The sequence below is a fragment of the Anas acuta genome, chromosome 2 (genome assembly GCF_963932015.1).
Source record: "Anas acuta chromosome 2, bAnaAcu1.1, whole genome shotgun sequence".
NCBI classification, from domain to species: Eukaryota; Metazoa; Chordata; class Aves; order Anseriformes; family Anatidae; genus Anas; species Anas acuta.
Window position 1 is genome coordinate 136,675,272 of NC_088980.1, and position 15,741 is coordinate 136,691,012.

A 15,741-nucleotide genomic window follows, 5' to 3' on the forward strand; every position below is an offset into this window, starting at 1 on the left:
AACGCCTGTATCTAATCCAGCTGCTCATTTCTGTTTCCAAACCACTAACCTGAATAGAGCAGCTTTGAAAATGACTAAACAAAATATTCAGGAATTAACGTAAGTGCCTTCAATGAACTTTAAGTGATAAATTACAATGACAACAAAAATTAACTTCAAGTTCTGAAATCACTTTTCCATGCAAGTACAAAGTCCTTTCAGCCTTGAGGGCCGTTTCTTCCCATTTCCCTATCTCTTGAACAAGAGCAGCAAAAATCAAGGAGATAACAAAAAAAGAGATGTTAAATGTTTCCTTCCACAAAATAAAAAAAATAAATAAAATGACAGTCAAAAGCCAAAGTATTTCAACTCAGGATGTCACAGGACATTTTGACAGCTAACTGCATATACAGAGGAAGAACAGAGCCAGGTGAGAAGCCCAGCTAGATACCAGAGCAATCACTTGAATTTCAACTTTGGACTAAAGTACTTTTCTCCCCCCAATAATCATAACTAGTTGTCAAGGAAAAAAATGAACAGAATTGTCCTGACCAGGTATGGCTTTTGTCTTATTTATAAGATTTACAGCAATCTGACACTGTATTTTTTTTTCCTTCTTTTGTTGAAGCATTATTAAGCCTGTGGTAATATCCCCTCGGAGCACAATGGATATGTTTCAGCTGAAATTAATATTTCTTTTAGCAATTTAATCTCAGGCTGCAAGGTCTTTGCTGGCCACATGGCTGATGAACCAAGCCCAATGCAGAACTTCTCTCTGGGTGAGTGGATGGAGCACATTCCCTTGGGTTTGTTTTAAAGGTGGAGGGGGAAATTGCCTTCTTGTGAAGCACCAGAGATTGGCTGCATGAAGGAGCTGGGATACAGCAGAAGTATCTTGGTACTCTGATTATTATTAATTATGAAGATTTACACAACCAGCACACATTGCCCAGGTAAGCACAGGCATACCAGTCACCACACTTGGCTCAGAGGTGAATTCCCTTTGTTTTCCTTTACACCATGGGGTGAAGCAACTCCCTGCTATTTCCATATTCCCCTCTGATTACATGTAACATCTAGAATAGCCCAAACTTTAAAAAAAAAAAAAGATCCAAGTAATCAAATTAAAGAAAAATAATTTACAATATTAAAGAAAAATATTGTAATAGCAACCCAATTACTCAAAAGAATTGTTTTTAGCCTACACCTATTTTTCCTCATTATTTTAAATGCCTCAGAAACATCTCAGTTAGCTATAAAGTACAGTTTGTTATCATAACTGGCAAGAAGTAAAGTTTTTATAAACTGATGCTTTGGTGCCAGATGCTCCAACAATTTAAAGTGTGGGCCTTTTCTGAAGAGGAGTATTTGCACACACAAATGTTTCTGTGAGGAATGCAAGCTTGTTCAGATCTAGCACAAGGTTGTTAACAACGTTCAACTAAATATATAACCTTGCAGTTACAGCTTTATGCCATATAAAGACATATTATTTCAGTTTTCTAGCAGATTTTTTTTTCTCTAAAAAAAATCCTGCCCCAAATACTAAATTTATAATACAGTATGCAAAGCAATCCTTTACTATGATGCAAGCACACTAACCTATTTGTAAACAAGCTCATGAAGAAAAGCTTCCTTCAGAAAAAGGCATTAAAGTGCCTTTATTGAAGTTGTGCTGTGCCCTTATTAAAGCAAGAGGAAGCCAGATCATCTACAGAGCTAGAGAGAGCATTTTGTACATGAAACATAGCCCTTCTATTCATATGTAATTCATACCAGGGCTGGCTTGCCAAGAAGAATAAAATATATTGCTAATCATGAACTTGGAAAATGTTTCTCTGAAGCGAACAAAAAACTGCTCTGAAGCACTGCTGAACTGGTAGAAATCTTAGAAATTGTGTTCTTTCCCGCAGGTTGGTGTAAGCGTTACATCGCATTAGAAGAGCACGCTCTTATAAATCTGGTAACAGACCAAAGCAAAAAAATAAATAAATAAACCCAAGCTTTAAAAAAAATGTTAAACATGCACTTATAAACACCACAAAAATATACATACTCCAGGTGAGAAGTAGCCCTTACAGGCTGGATTTGCTAAAGAAATGAACTAATGAAATCCTAAAACAGATTGAGGCGTATTGAGTATTTTAGCAATAAGAGTAGTGAAAACAAATGGGTGTCCAATACTTAAACTTTTGATCTGTGTTTATACAGAAGCTTATCTGAAGATTTACTATCTGCACACATCCTAATTAAGCCACCTCCACCAGTAAAATCTATTATGTTTTAATCATATTCCTCAAGTAACATCCTGGTCAAGAAGAGCATGAGAACAGATGTTACCTGGTCTATTTTTGGGACACTCCAGGTAAGCAGTCATTGAAGAAGACAAGACACTGTCCTACAGCATTACTGCAGAAATATTTAGCTGCAGACTCTTCTCAACAAGAGCCCATCTTCAAAGAGAACTTATCTTTTTACATCACCATAATAAAGATATGCAGCAGATGAGAATAAATCCAATCTTTTCCAGCACTCATTTAGACATCCCACACTACTTCTTTTCCTCCAAAAGACCCAAGATGAAAATCCCTGTAGACATGGGTAGAAAAAAAATACCAAGGTAAGGTATGTTTGGTTTTTATTCATTTAAGAAAGGAAAGTGAAGTTATTTCGCTTTTGAAGGAAGTTCTTTGAAGTCGGGAGCTTCACTGTTTATTTGAAACCATTTATTTCCTCCTTCAGTTCCAAAGAAAATAGTTACGCAAATACATTAGAGGAAGCAGGTGTATAATCTCATTTAAAAGCTATTTAAGTCTGTTACAAAGGAACCTTATTTCAGCACAGGAGATCTTTCAAACATTTCCTTAAGTTACTTGCTAGGATGTAGAATTGAATACTTGCCTTACTACTTTACAAAAGGAAAAGCAGCCATAGAGTATTCCACAGAACTAGCAAGAGCTGCTCTGTGACCCAGAACGGGAACTAAAATGGCCAAATTGCCAGGAAAACTCCAGCGTCACTTCAGGTTGCGGATATACGAAGACAATTCTGAATATCACAATTCAGTGGTAAAGTACCTAGAGACACAATAGTTAAAAAATAAATCAAACTTTACGCAAGGCTGCAGTAATTCAACAGAACTCTGGCTGATACCACACCATTTGTTTTCATTGTTCCCTCAGTTTTGGTTCAGATTTAATTGTTTCCTTCTAAGTCAGTTACTTCAAGTTACAGTAATATCTGGAGTTATTAAAGACTAATTAAGACCTGTGTAACTTTAAGAAAGGTATTTCTGCAGCGGAAAAAAGTACTTGAACAAAAAACTCTAGTAACATACAGAGTTCAGCAGCTTGCAGATTTTTATATTTTAACAGGATTTCCTCCAAAAATTAAGTTTCTTTTAATAGAAGTTCCTCCAGCAACTCAGTGTGTACAGACACAGGGCTGACAAGTGCTACAGGACTAGAGATGGGAAGTTTCTTCCTTGCACTTTAATATATCATGTACTAAAGGGCTACACCTCTTCCTAGGTCACTAGGAAGATGCTCTGGCATAGAAGGGCTGTATTCCCAGAAAGCTTCACTATGTAATTTGTGACTGCTACAGATGAAGCCCCTACTGAAGTAGCTTAAAAACTGTGAATTAGGACATGTAGTTGTCCACTCTGTCTCTGCTGTGTGTTAACCCAGCCCACAGCAGATACCCAGAACGCTAAAGACACCTCACCCCCTTCAGAGCAAAGCTCGATGTTCTGTTTAAACTGCCTAAAAGCCAGCTTTAAACTAAATTCCCAGATCTGAGCTGAAGCAGGGGTATGCATTTCATAATATTGATGGCCATAGGTAAGTAAATTCCAAGAGGAGGACAGCGATAAATAGGAAGGTGGCAACAGGTTTAACATTTTAAACCACTGAGGCTATTTGCTAAATTAATAGCGTCCTTATGACCAGCACCTAAGCTTCTAAATTATCACGCTACGCTATTTTGTGGGATTAACTCCCCCTAATCAACAGTTTCTTAGACCTTACTCGGCAGGCCAGACGCGAGCAGCACATAAAAAAAAGAGTAGAGCAGTCCTACATACACAGCAGCAGGCTTAAAGCAAGGATGGATATAGCACCTCCTGGTTAAACAGCAGATGTTCTGGGGGAGGAGAATGTAAGCAGACAGTCAGATTAAGGCAAAATGGAAAAATATAACTATGCTATTGAAAACACAAACCAAAGTAATACGAAGTTTAACGCATTGTGCCTCGCCTCGTTTTTACAGTTTGGTATGTCATTTATCTCAAAAAATGATGATTTATTGTTAGAAGAAAGGGCAGTTAGTCTATTACGACAACTGCCTGACGTTTCCCATTGTTACATCCCATTTCCAAATCTGCTTGAAGTCTTCTCAAGCAAAATGGGCTGAAAAGTTACACACCAAGATCTTCAGTGGTTGTTTAAACCAAGCTGCTTATGCCAACTCAAAAAATCCAAGACTTTAAATGAAGAAAGTCATCCTAGGAATGAAAATAAATCCAAAACTTGAAGTATTTCCTCTAGAAAGGTTTAGCACCAGCTTGCTTTGAGACTGGGATGTGGATTCTGACCTGCGTATCTAGGACGTACATTTTATCAGCCCTGTGGCAATGTCAATATTGTCATTCTTACAAGTTTTTGGGAACCAGAGAGGAATGCAGAGTTTCCAACAAACAGCATGTGTTTTGGCTGCAAAAAGATCTGTCCTGAACTTGATCCAGGCTTGAACTGGGCAGGATCTTCCTTTCATTTCCAGATGCCCAATATATAAGCCAAAGTACCCCCAAAATAAAGCTAAGAGGTTGCCTTACCCTTTCCAAGATCACACTACAAAGTAATGGCACTGCAAGACCCTATAACCGAATTTGGAGGGGACAGGATTAAATTTGTGAGAAAGGGAAGAAAAAGAGTAGATGAAAGCAAGAGTGGATGTAGTCCAAGCTTCCCTCGTCAGCCCTGAGGACTAAGAACCTGATTTAAGATTAGCCCTGCTTTGAGAAGGGGCTGGACTGGATGCACTCCAAAGCTCCCTCTCAACCCAAATCAAGCTTGGACTTGGACACAGGGCTTGGGTGACGGAATGTAAGTGTCATCAGAGCCTGCTGCAGAAAAATAAAAGAAAAATGGGAATCACAGAGTGAGGAGTTGTTCAGAGAAGTAATCTGGGAACTTGTAGCACAAGTAATTGAGACAATATATCTCCTGAAAAAAACAGCGAGGCAGGGGAACTGACTGATCACAAACACTAGAGGAAAATGAGCTAACAAGGACGGGGCCCTGATAACACAGAGACCCTACAAAGAGCAGCAGAACTGGGAGAGCTGACAGAGGGAGCGCTGCCAACCAGCAGGAAAGAAAGACATCAAATTAGGTATTGAAAGGGTATGAATTTAAATTGGCTAAGAATCGTCTTAACAAAGATCATACCTGACTAAATAAGAATAGGATTTGGATACAACACTTAAGCAGGCAGAAAGCAAAAGGTACATTGGTGGTGACAAGAAAAAAAAAAAAAGCAGCAGCAGAAGAGGCTTGTGCTGTCAAAGCATGCCTTCCTCCACAGCTTGTCCTCCAGAGCCTGAAGGGATCCATAAAACCCTCTGCATAAGCACATGGATCATACTGTCTCGGGCTGATCCCTGTAAAGCATGACAGAGTATTATTAGACACCACAAGCTCAAATAGCAGAGGTCTGCCTAGTGAGTAGGTTCCAAACCTGCTGGTAGGATTGCAATTATTATTTTTAACAGCTAGGAAACAGCACACAAACTGCATGAGAAATAATAGCAGGGATTAAATCCGCTTGCTCGGTGCAGTTTGGAAATGAATTATGAGGGCTTAAATGCATGGCTTTTACCTCTTTCATCCCTGTAAAATCTTTGCCAGATTCATTATTGCCAGGTCACTATTCAGTATTTTGCTTGTCCTTACTGATCACGCCTCTTATCTTAAAAAAAGAGAAGAATACTGAATATAATGCTGCACTGTAAAAAGGAACTGATTTCCTGCAGCCCACCAATATGTTAATATTGCTGAAATAGTAAAATACCATATTCAGCCCTCTGAAGCAGCATGGGTTTCCCTGTTAACAGATATGATATTAAAGCAGATGGAACTGTTGGCCAGCCTCGGGTGCCTGATCTGAGATACCCTAGAAGGTAATTCCTTTCAGACTGTTATACATCAAATTCTGTGTCCAAAGATCTCTGCAGTATCAAAGGGGTACACATGCAAAAAAAAAATTCCACAAAAAATACCACTAAACGTTGACCTATGAGAAAACAGATCACATCGACAGTAAAGTAGGGAAAGGATGGGATATAATATGCACAGCCATTATTCACATGCCTTAACCAGAGAAGGTGAAAATAATTTCAATCTTCTGGTTTATTTGCGTTACATCTCCCAGCTCAAGGAAAACAACTGCCCAGGAGATGAGGTTTACTGCTGCCCAACCTAGACTGACTATCCAGTAGACAGAAAGCGTCTCTGGGGGGAAAAGAGAAACCAAAAAGCCACAGCATAACTGAGAACTACAATTTAATAAGGGTAGCCATAAAAGTTGATCAAGCTATGGCTGCTTCTTCAACCTTGCTTCTGGTGAAACCTTAACATGACAAACTACATTCAATGGGCAGAATCGATTTCACTTTGCTGACATGTGCAATCCTTTACCATTACTAAAAGAGGGCAAAGAAGAGCAATCGAATCACTGCAGAAGCCGTACCCACCTGTTTCTAGTATTTCTAGTGCACTCATAATCATGGTTTCTGAGCAATGAAGTTAAACTACCTCATCCTGAAGGCACTCTCCCTGTCTTCATCACCCCAAAAATACGGGGTTTTTGCATTCTATACACTGTTAAAAGCTGAGCCATCCTGCACCCATTAAATACACTATTTTGCAGAATGCCCATTAAAGAAGTTAAAACTACACTAAGAATATACATTTAGACAATACTTAAGGTTTTATTTCATCACCAAATATTCCAAAAACACTCACGTTCTGGTTACTACCTTGTCTGCTGTAATACTGTAGAACCAAGGCACACACTTCTGCGAGTTCAACTTTAAAGGTGAGCAGTTCTAAATTCAAAGGAGCTATTTTTTTTATTTTTTTATACAGAGTACTTGGAACCTATGTCACTTAAAAAAAAAAAAAAGAGAGAGATAAAAGCATCAATCTACTTTCCATAAACTGTTGCATTTTTGTTCGCTATATTGCCAACTCCCTCCTTTTCAAGTTCTGATTTGTCCCTCTTGTGAATGATTTCTAGCACAATAAAGCCAGTCATTCTCTGCCTGCTCCTACTGCAGTGCGTTTTCCTGGACTTCAGAACAGCAATCATATCAAACTACATGTTCCCTGTTATTTACTTTCAACCACCAGAGGTGAACAAAAGCACATTTACATTAGGTTAAAGAGGATCTGCTCCACAAATGCAGCATATTGTGGCTTCACATTAATTGTGCACGTATCATTTTCGGTATTATGGCTTTGAAAAGACACAGTGCAAATATTCCCAGTTTGATAATTTCCAAGTCGCAGTTTCAATCTGAATTATTTATTACCCTTAAAAAAGAAAGGTAATATTGAGATAATATTGATACCTTTGAGATAACAAAAAGGATATGGATTAATTACACTGCCCAAAAAAAATAGATCACGCCTTAGAAACAAAACAGAGGGAAAAGCTACAACGAAAAGAAAACTGTGTCACTGCTCATACTTCACCCAAACAACACTTCTTAGTCTAGATCTAGCCACAAGATTATGTTGATTAGGGCAGAGTGTAGGAGGTGGGAAGAAACCATTTTCACTGCTTACTCTGTTTGAGAGTCGCAATACTGCTGGGCAGGACTTCACCGGGTGCTTTTATTTCTTAAACTGTGCCCCCAGTACATAACACCTCCTTGTGAAGCTTCAATTCAGCAGCAAGAGATAAGGTGTACGATGTGCCAGATAAACTTAGCTACTAACTACATTAACACTGAAAACCAGGGAGCTTGTTCTTCCTTTTCCAGACATGCAGGCAGCATGTAATCCCAATCATCTGAATTCTTGCAAGGCAGGATCGTTCTCTTTGTTTATCCTTGTTCTCTTTTCTTTAGTTAGTTAATCCATTGCCTAATTTATCGTGGAATCATCTTTAATTGTTAATAATGGAAAGACTCGGGACTCTGCTGGGCTTACACGGCTCTCTTCTATTCTTACCCTAGCTGAATTTCTGCCTGGTGTCAGGTCACAGAAAGCAAACCCTACTTTTCTGCAACTACCCACCACAGGCAAAGCCCAAACAAAAGTGTACAGCCACTTAAAGGGGAAAAAAAACACAGCAAACAGGAACGGGAAGAATGAAAGGGGAAAAGTAATTATTCAGGTAGGAACTTAAGGAGGAAAATACTTTTGGTTACTAGACACAAAAAAAAAACCTCCAAATGGAGGTGGTTTAAAACTATGGTGTTGCAAAATTAAGACAACAGAGTAAGCACGGTATCTTTGCAGATTTTTTTCTCTATGCTGTCCCACACAGACCACAGAATCTTACACAGCAGGAAAGCAACAGTCTGGCTTCACAGGCTACAAGCACTGAAGATCCCCTTGCTTAAAAAGGACCTCGAAGTTTGATACCTCCATCTCTGACCCTGAGTAAAAGGGCTCCTGGTCTCCCAAGATGTATTTTTAGCAGCGTCATATAAAAGCAAAGCTTGACACCTTTCTTTGAAGATACAGAATGAAATCAAACCAAACTATTAGATGCAGCTTTACAGGTAAAATGAAACTGAGAAGGAAACTGCTCTTCTTGTGAAACTGCAGCAAGGTCTTCAATTCAGCAAAAAGAGTAAATTTAAGACCTTAATCTGTTTATTTTTTTGACTAAAAATAGAAGAATGTAAAGTAAGAACACCATAAGGATGTGCAACAGAAATTTTTGTGAGAAAAATTGTTTTTCTAGTAACACAGCCCAAGAAGAAGCCCTTAACCTTGACTACGCTTCATTTGGAAAACATTTCTTTGCATTAATCACCTTATTAGATTGCCCGCCATGGAAACTTGAAAGGTAGGCCCGAATTAAGATACTTCCCAACCGCTGCCCAGATGGAAAAGTTTCTCAGCAGGCTTCACTCCAACTCCCTTGCTAGTTGGGTGGTCTCACTACAGCTATTACTTATTCCCATCTGACTGTTCTTCCACTGTTCAGTGTTTGAGGGACAGCTGGAAGCTCACAACATAAACGATTTTGATGTGTAGGAGAAAACATAAGTATGCTGCGTCCACCACCCTCTGTCAGCATCTTCACTTCATACACAGCCCCCTTACAGATTTTCACTTAATACTTGAATAAAACATTTACCGTCAAGGTACAATTAAATCTCAAGATGAGAAAAAGCTGCAGCACAGAATCTGGACTGAGCATATGGCGCCAATTTCCAGGTCACGAGAAGCCCAAAGCAATGGCAGAAAAGCAGTCATCAGCTATCTAACCTAGACTAGAAAAAAAGCCTTTTACTTCCTAAAATATATATATATATATATATATATAAATAAAAATAAATATTTCTTCCTGAGACTGATTTCTGAACGATGATGCTGCAGAAATTCTGCCAAAATATCCCTCTCCTTGACCAGTTTCGCTGAAATATCCAGTCAGTTCTGCGTACTATGTGCTTCCAGCAAAGGAAATGGCCAGATGACACATTCAGGCGTATCATCACCAAGTCTTTTCCTCTGGAACACAGCCACCATGGTGCCAAGACTCTTACTTGCCTAAGAGCAGACAGCTAACAAAGTGAATTTATATATATATATATGAACACATTTATATATGTATGTATAGACATGCATGTATAAATATGTATAAAATAAAAACAAGGTGCAGCAGCACTGATGCTGTGATGCCCTCACGCCAAAAATGCCAGCCAGGTAGCACCAGAAAGCCCCCACGGCTCAGGCAGGATCTTCAGCATCACCTCAGCCTCCACCATGCAGCAGATCCCCGAGGTGCAGGACCGCATAGCACTCCCTACAAACCCTTTCTGGAAAACATGCGAGGTAAATTTGTCTCAGCAGAAGCCTCTCTCCAAACAGTATAACTGGAACTCCTACAGATTAAGCGTGTTCAGATAAAAATAGAGCTTGATTAACTTGACGTGGCTTGCACAGTTTGATTTTCTATGAGAAACCCGAACGTTAAGCGACAAACTTAAAATTGATATTTTTGTTTACTGAGAATATGCAGCATCGATGAATCTCAATAAGAACAAAGCAACGTAATTCTTATGGCAGACGGCGTGTCCAGAGCCATTCCTCTTGCTGAAGCAGCTCTTTATTCAATAAATGGAAAAACTGAAGGGGACAGCCAGGGGCTCCAATTTAGAATAAGAGCTCTAATCTGCCTTATGGGAGCAGCTACAGGACCTATGGAAAAATGTTTGTTTAACAGTAATTTATCTCAACTATAAATGGAAACAGAACTGACATAGTTCCACAACGACAGTTTGTGTTGAACAATAACAGGATACTTGCATTAGCAGAGCGGTGCTTCACTTAGGAAGCACACACACACAAAAAAAGAAAAACAAGTGACTATACCAAATTAAATTGGTACAAGCATTTCTTTCAGCAAGATACCTTTCAAATGCCTTCACAGAATCACAGAATGGTTTGGGTTGGAAGGGACCTTAAAGATCATCTGATTCCATCCCCCTGCCATGGGCAGGGACACCTCCCCCCAGCCCAGGCTGCCCAAAGCCCCATCCAGCCTGGCCTTGAGCACCTCCAGGGATGGGGCATCCACAGCTTCTCTGGGCAGCCTGTGCCAGGGCCTCACCACCCTCTGGGTGAAGAATTTCTTCCTAACATCTGTTCTAAATCTACCCTCTTTTAGTTTAAAGCTTATTCCCCTTTTGCTCTAGCGTTACACTCCCCAGCTGTCCTGCAGCCCCCTTTAGGCACTGGCAGGCCGCTGTAAGCTCTGCCCGGGGCCTTCTCTCCTCCAGGCAGAACACCCCCAGCTCCCTCAGCCTGTCTGCACAGGAGAGGGGCTCCAGTGGTGCTCTACCACCTTGCTGAAGACATCATTAGAAGATATGCTGGCCTCTAAAGAAAGGAAGTTTTAATGCCTGAGGAAACACCTGTGTATATGTAACTTCTTTTTTTTTTAAAAAAAATCTCATTTCATTAGATCTTTGCTTGGTTGCTTTAGGTTAAAGCAGGTCTTAGGTCAGCTTTTCAGTCTGTTGCAATATACCTAGAAGTGCAAGGAACCTGCTAGAAACTCATCCTTCAGAAAAAAAATATTCTTCTCTAGCTATGTTCACCTCGTAAAGGCAATTGTGGTTGCAGTGCTTAGACTACCTGTTCAGCAAGATGCTAGGAGTCATCCAGCAGATGGCTGACTTCAATCCACAGTTTAAGAGTGGAAAAGCTTACCTTAATTCTTACACTGCAAAAGAGTAATATAAGCACTCCTACTTTTTTTTTTTTTTCATTCTGTGGATAAACCTCCAGGTAGGGTTAAATCTTTTTGTAGAAGAACTTCCACAAAAGTCAAGCAGAACAGAGTCAAAGCCCTCCTTGCTTGTCTTAATGAGGAAAGAGCGAGTGATACCACAAACGACTTCTTACTGCTCAGCTGTGGGGCTTCCTTCTTCTCTCAACTCCATCTTTCAAGAACTCAAACTAATATAAGTCATGCATACAATAAAAACCACGTTGTTAAGGCCTGTAATACTCAGTCCCACATAACATTTACAGTTCTTTTTAGGTATCATTGCCATGTTTTGGATCCTTGAGCCAGTACACTGAGCCCACTGCACTAAGGGAAGCGAGCCACACATGCCAGGGTAGGCCCAGCAATCAAAACCAAGGTGAAACAGCTCTGCAGTGCCTGAAAGCTGCCAGAAACATACATGAAACAAACAGAGATCACTGAAGGAAGAAGACTAAGCCTTCTTAGGACTCAGATGATGAAAGTCTCTTCCACTGATCTTATCAACTAAAGAAAATACCCTTACAAGGAAGCCTAGGATAACAAGGTGAGCGCCAATTTCTCAGAAGTTTGGAATAAATCTGTCAATTGTTAAGTATCAGCAGGAGACCTGAGACCAAATAAGTTAGAAAACACTGAGAATAAATAAGAGTGACTGAAGTAATCTTCTGAAATAACCTTTTAATGAAAAGGTACGAGGAAGAGACTGAAATTCTACTCTGAACAGAAAGAAAACACATGGAAGTCTGGTTGGGGCTGGATTCCTTAGTTCAAGCTGAAGTCATTTATTTGGAGTTTTCTTTCTTCCTGAGGTAAAGTAGAACACAGAATATCTGAAATCTAACCTATCTCCTACACAAAAAAGTTTCAGTTTTCTTTAAGATTATTTCACCAAAGATCATAGGGTAGATCATGGATAAAACTTCCACTTCAAAGAATCAAAAATGAAAGGAAGTCCCCTCTTGTGAAATCTCAGGAACATTTTAAAAAAAAACAAAAACAATTTCCTAGGAACTGACAGAGCCTCCTTCACATTCATGGGAAAAGAAAAAAAAAAAGTACATTGCTGAAATCAAAGGCCAACACTATTAAAAACAACCATTTCTCGAAGGCTCAACATAACACTTTACCTTCTTGGTAGAAGTCTACGTCCAGGTGCAATTCAGACGCATCTAGCAACGTTAGATCCAACACCATTCTCACCGTATCTTGAAGCCGAGTTACGTGCACCACTTCTTTCAGCTACACATCTTCCATCAGTTAATGCAGAGGTGACAACGGAAACTTAGGTCTAAGACAAATGCAAAAAGAGAGAAAAAAAAAAAAAAGTGACGTTAACTTTTCTTGTGGATAAGCCAGTGTTAAAATGACTATTTTTATTAGTCCTTCCTAGAGCATTTGCTGACCCTACGAATCCGACTGACTCACAACTCAGCTACATGCCAGAAATCACACTAAGAAATGGAAAACCTACAACACGTATCCATCAATTTGTTCCAGTCAGGTATTAAAATTTCTCCCACTAAGCTGGTATGCAGCGTTTAGGTACAATTCAGAAAACAAATCACAAAGCTAATTACGGATGTCTGACCATGGGCCAGAGTAAACTGACCCCATAATAGAGACCACAAGCTTGGCCACAAGCCATCAGACTGTGGCACAGAACAGCGTAGCTGCAGTTCAGAGTTCAAAGACCTTTCTTAGCACTTCCAGGATTCAGAAGTCCTTTTAAAAGATTCAGGCATCCTACTGGAAAGAAAGAAAAGGTATCCTTGTGAAGAATCTTTTTAATGAGACCACGTGAAGATCAAAAAAGCCCAAGTAAACAGGGGAAAAAATAAAAAAGGGAAGGTTAGGAAGAATCACCTACCCACCTGACAAACTGAAAGTCTAAAGTTTTTGCCATGTTAAGCAGTAAAACGCTGTTAATGAATAATTTAAAGAAGAGAAAAAGTTTGCCCATTTTCCATCGGACGGCTCTGCCCAACTGACACAAGAATTCAAGGACTTGTGCTCTTTCACAATTTGAAAATATCCACACAAAACAAGTTGTCCCAACGTGTATATTAATACTAACTTGGAATGCCAGGGCTAAGGGAGCTTTAATGATTCATTTACTAAGGCAGAGACAAGGATTTGTACACACTACGAAGGTAAACAAATACATCTATCAAGTGCCTTCCTTCCTCCTGAGCCTCAACAAGCGTAATTAAACACAATCTGATGACGGCTCTATGCAGGAACAGCATCGTTTGGCTGCTGGAACTAAGGGGAAGTGGATGGAAGAAAACCGCATATACACATTTCAATTCCCCCTCGTAGAAATTTATGATCTGATGTCCTCAAACTCAAAACGAGCTGACGGCGTGGAGACAAGAGGCAGAATTCAGCGTCTGTAAAATGCTGAATTTTATAAAGCACTGCTGAAACTCTGGCATGGTTCAAAAAGCATGCATATGGGAGAGAGGTTTCCTGTAAACCTTTTAGTGAGCTGACCTGAAGAGCAGCATTATTGCCATTACGCCCAAAACTTTCATTTTCATTTTCTGGTCCAAATGGGTCTGGGCTCACGTGCAATTAAAACAAAGTGGTTTCACAGCTTTCGGAAAGTTTTCAAGTGCAAGCAGAGCAATGTTTACAAGGGAAGTGATGCTAAAACTTCAGAAAGCAGTAAGTGCTGTTACACAACCAGTGCTTCTACGTAGGCAAGCGAATTCCCTGAAGCCGGCAGCTCCCCATGCTCTGGACGTTGAACCGAAAGCCTCCTTTTTCCACCCAGCAACCCCACCACAGCATTTCAGCAGATAGGGGAATGCAGCCCTTGAGCTGACAAAAAACGAAACTCTTTTTCTAAAAAAAAAAAAAAAGTTTGAAAAAAAAAAAAAAAAACAGCTTTGAAGTAAGAATTACGAAAGCTGGTATTTTGAAGTGAGTTTCTGAGGCTCCTCTGCAGAAGTGAACGCTGCAAGCTCCATTTCCCAACCTGCCCTTTGCCTTTCCGAAAAAAATAAAAAATAAAAAAAAAAATACTGCTGTCCTCGATGACAACCGAGATAAAGCCCTAATCGCTTCCAACGCCAGCTCCGGTATTTTTTTCTTTTTGACCAGAACCGGGATTTGCTGTGCTCCTCGCAGGGAAACCCAGGCACGTTTCCAGCGAGCTCCCCCCGGGGGCAGGGAGGCCCCTTCCCCTGCTCTGTGCCCCCCTCCCCTCAGCCTTCCTGCTCACTGTGGGGCACCAGGAGCCCCCCCACACCCTCCTGCAGCCCTTCCTAGAGTCGTTCCCCATTTTTCCCCGTTTCTCGCCGTTTTTCCCCCATCCTCCCGCAGCACGCCGCGCTGCCGCAGGGGGACGGGGGCCAGGAAAGCGCCCCCGCTGCCACCTCCCGTCCCCTCCCCGCACCTCCAGGGGGGTCGAACCGAGGTCCTGACACCCCCAACCCCCCCGTCTTCCTCCTCCTCCTCCTCTTCCTCCTCCTCGGGGCGGGACAGGCCCCTCGCCCCGCCCGGGGGGGAGACAATGGGCGCGATGACTTCACCCTCCAGCAATGCGAGGGGCAGCGCCCCCCTCTTCCAACCCTCCCCGGACCCCCACAGACCCCTCTCCTCCTCCCAGAGGCGGCTCCGCTCCACCTCCCCCCCCCCTTCCCTCATCGCCCCCCTCCGCCACGCTCAGGGCGGCGGCTGCCAGCCCCCGGCGGAGAACCGGGGGCGGAGGGAGGGGGGGGGGGGGCGCTTCCCCGCCGCCGTGTACCTGCGGGGCGGCGGCAGAAGAAGCCGACCCGGCGCAGGGAGCCTCTCCCCGGGTCCGTGTCTCTGTGTGTGAGGGAGAGGAGGCGAGAGGAGAGAACGGGGCGGCGCTGCCGGGGCCGGCGCTGCCGGGGCCGGCCCTGCCCGCTGAGGGGAGGCGGCGCCGGGGCCGTCGGTTTCCGCGACGCGCTGAGCTCACGCGTATGGCGGCGGCGGCGCCGCCTCGGGGCGGGTCCCGCTCGCCACACAGTCGGCGCCCGCCTCTCGCTGGGGTGTTTGTTCTCCCCCCCCCCCCCCCCCCCGCCATGCCTTTATTTAATAAATTATTATTTAACGCTGCGTGGACTTGGTATACACCGTGATGGGTGAAGGTGGCCGGGGGAGAGCGAGGTGTTGAGGCGTTGCGGTGGGGTCGGGCTGCTGAGGGGTGGTGCGGGTGTGGGAATGAGAGAGCAGAGGTTTTGTGCCGTGGTGTGGCACTGAATCATAGGATCATTA

General features: G+C 42.0%; 1 protein-coding gene across 3 annotated transcripts in view; it reads right to left on the reverse strand.

Moving 5' to 3' along the window:
* RNF19A (ring finger protein 19A, RBR E3 ubiquitin protein ligase) overlaps window positions 1-15,427 on the reverse strand; it is a 55,472-nt gene extending 40,045 nt beyond the window's left edge. The window contains exons 1-2 of one of the 3 annotated variants that reach the window (XM_068672366.1): window positions 15,248-15,427; window positions 12,697-12,784 (exon numbers count right to left, since the gene is read on the reverse strand). The gene's annotated coding sequence lies outside the window, so the exon portion shown is untranslated. Of the gene's footprint in view, window positions 1-12,623; window positions 12,785-14,896; window positions 14,919-15,247 lie in introns of those variants that run through there. The other 2 variants (XM_068672364.1, XM_068672365.1) reach the window with 2 other exon arrangements.
* Window positions 15,428-15,741: the final 314 nt, after the last annotated feature.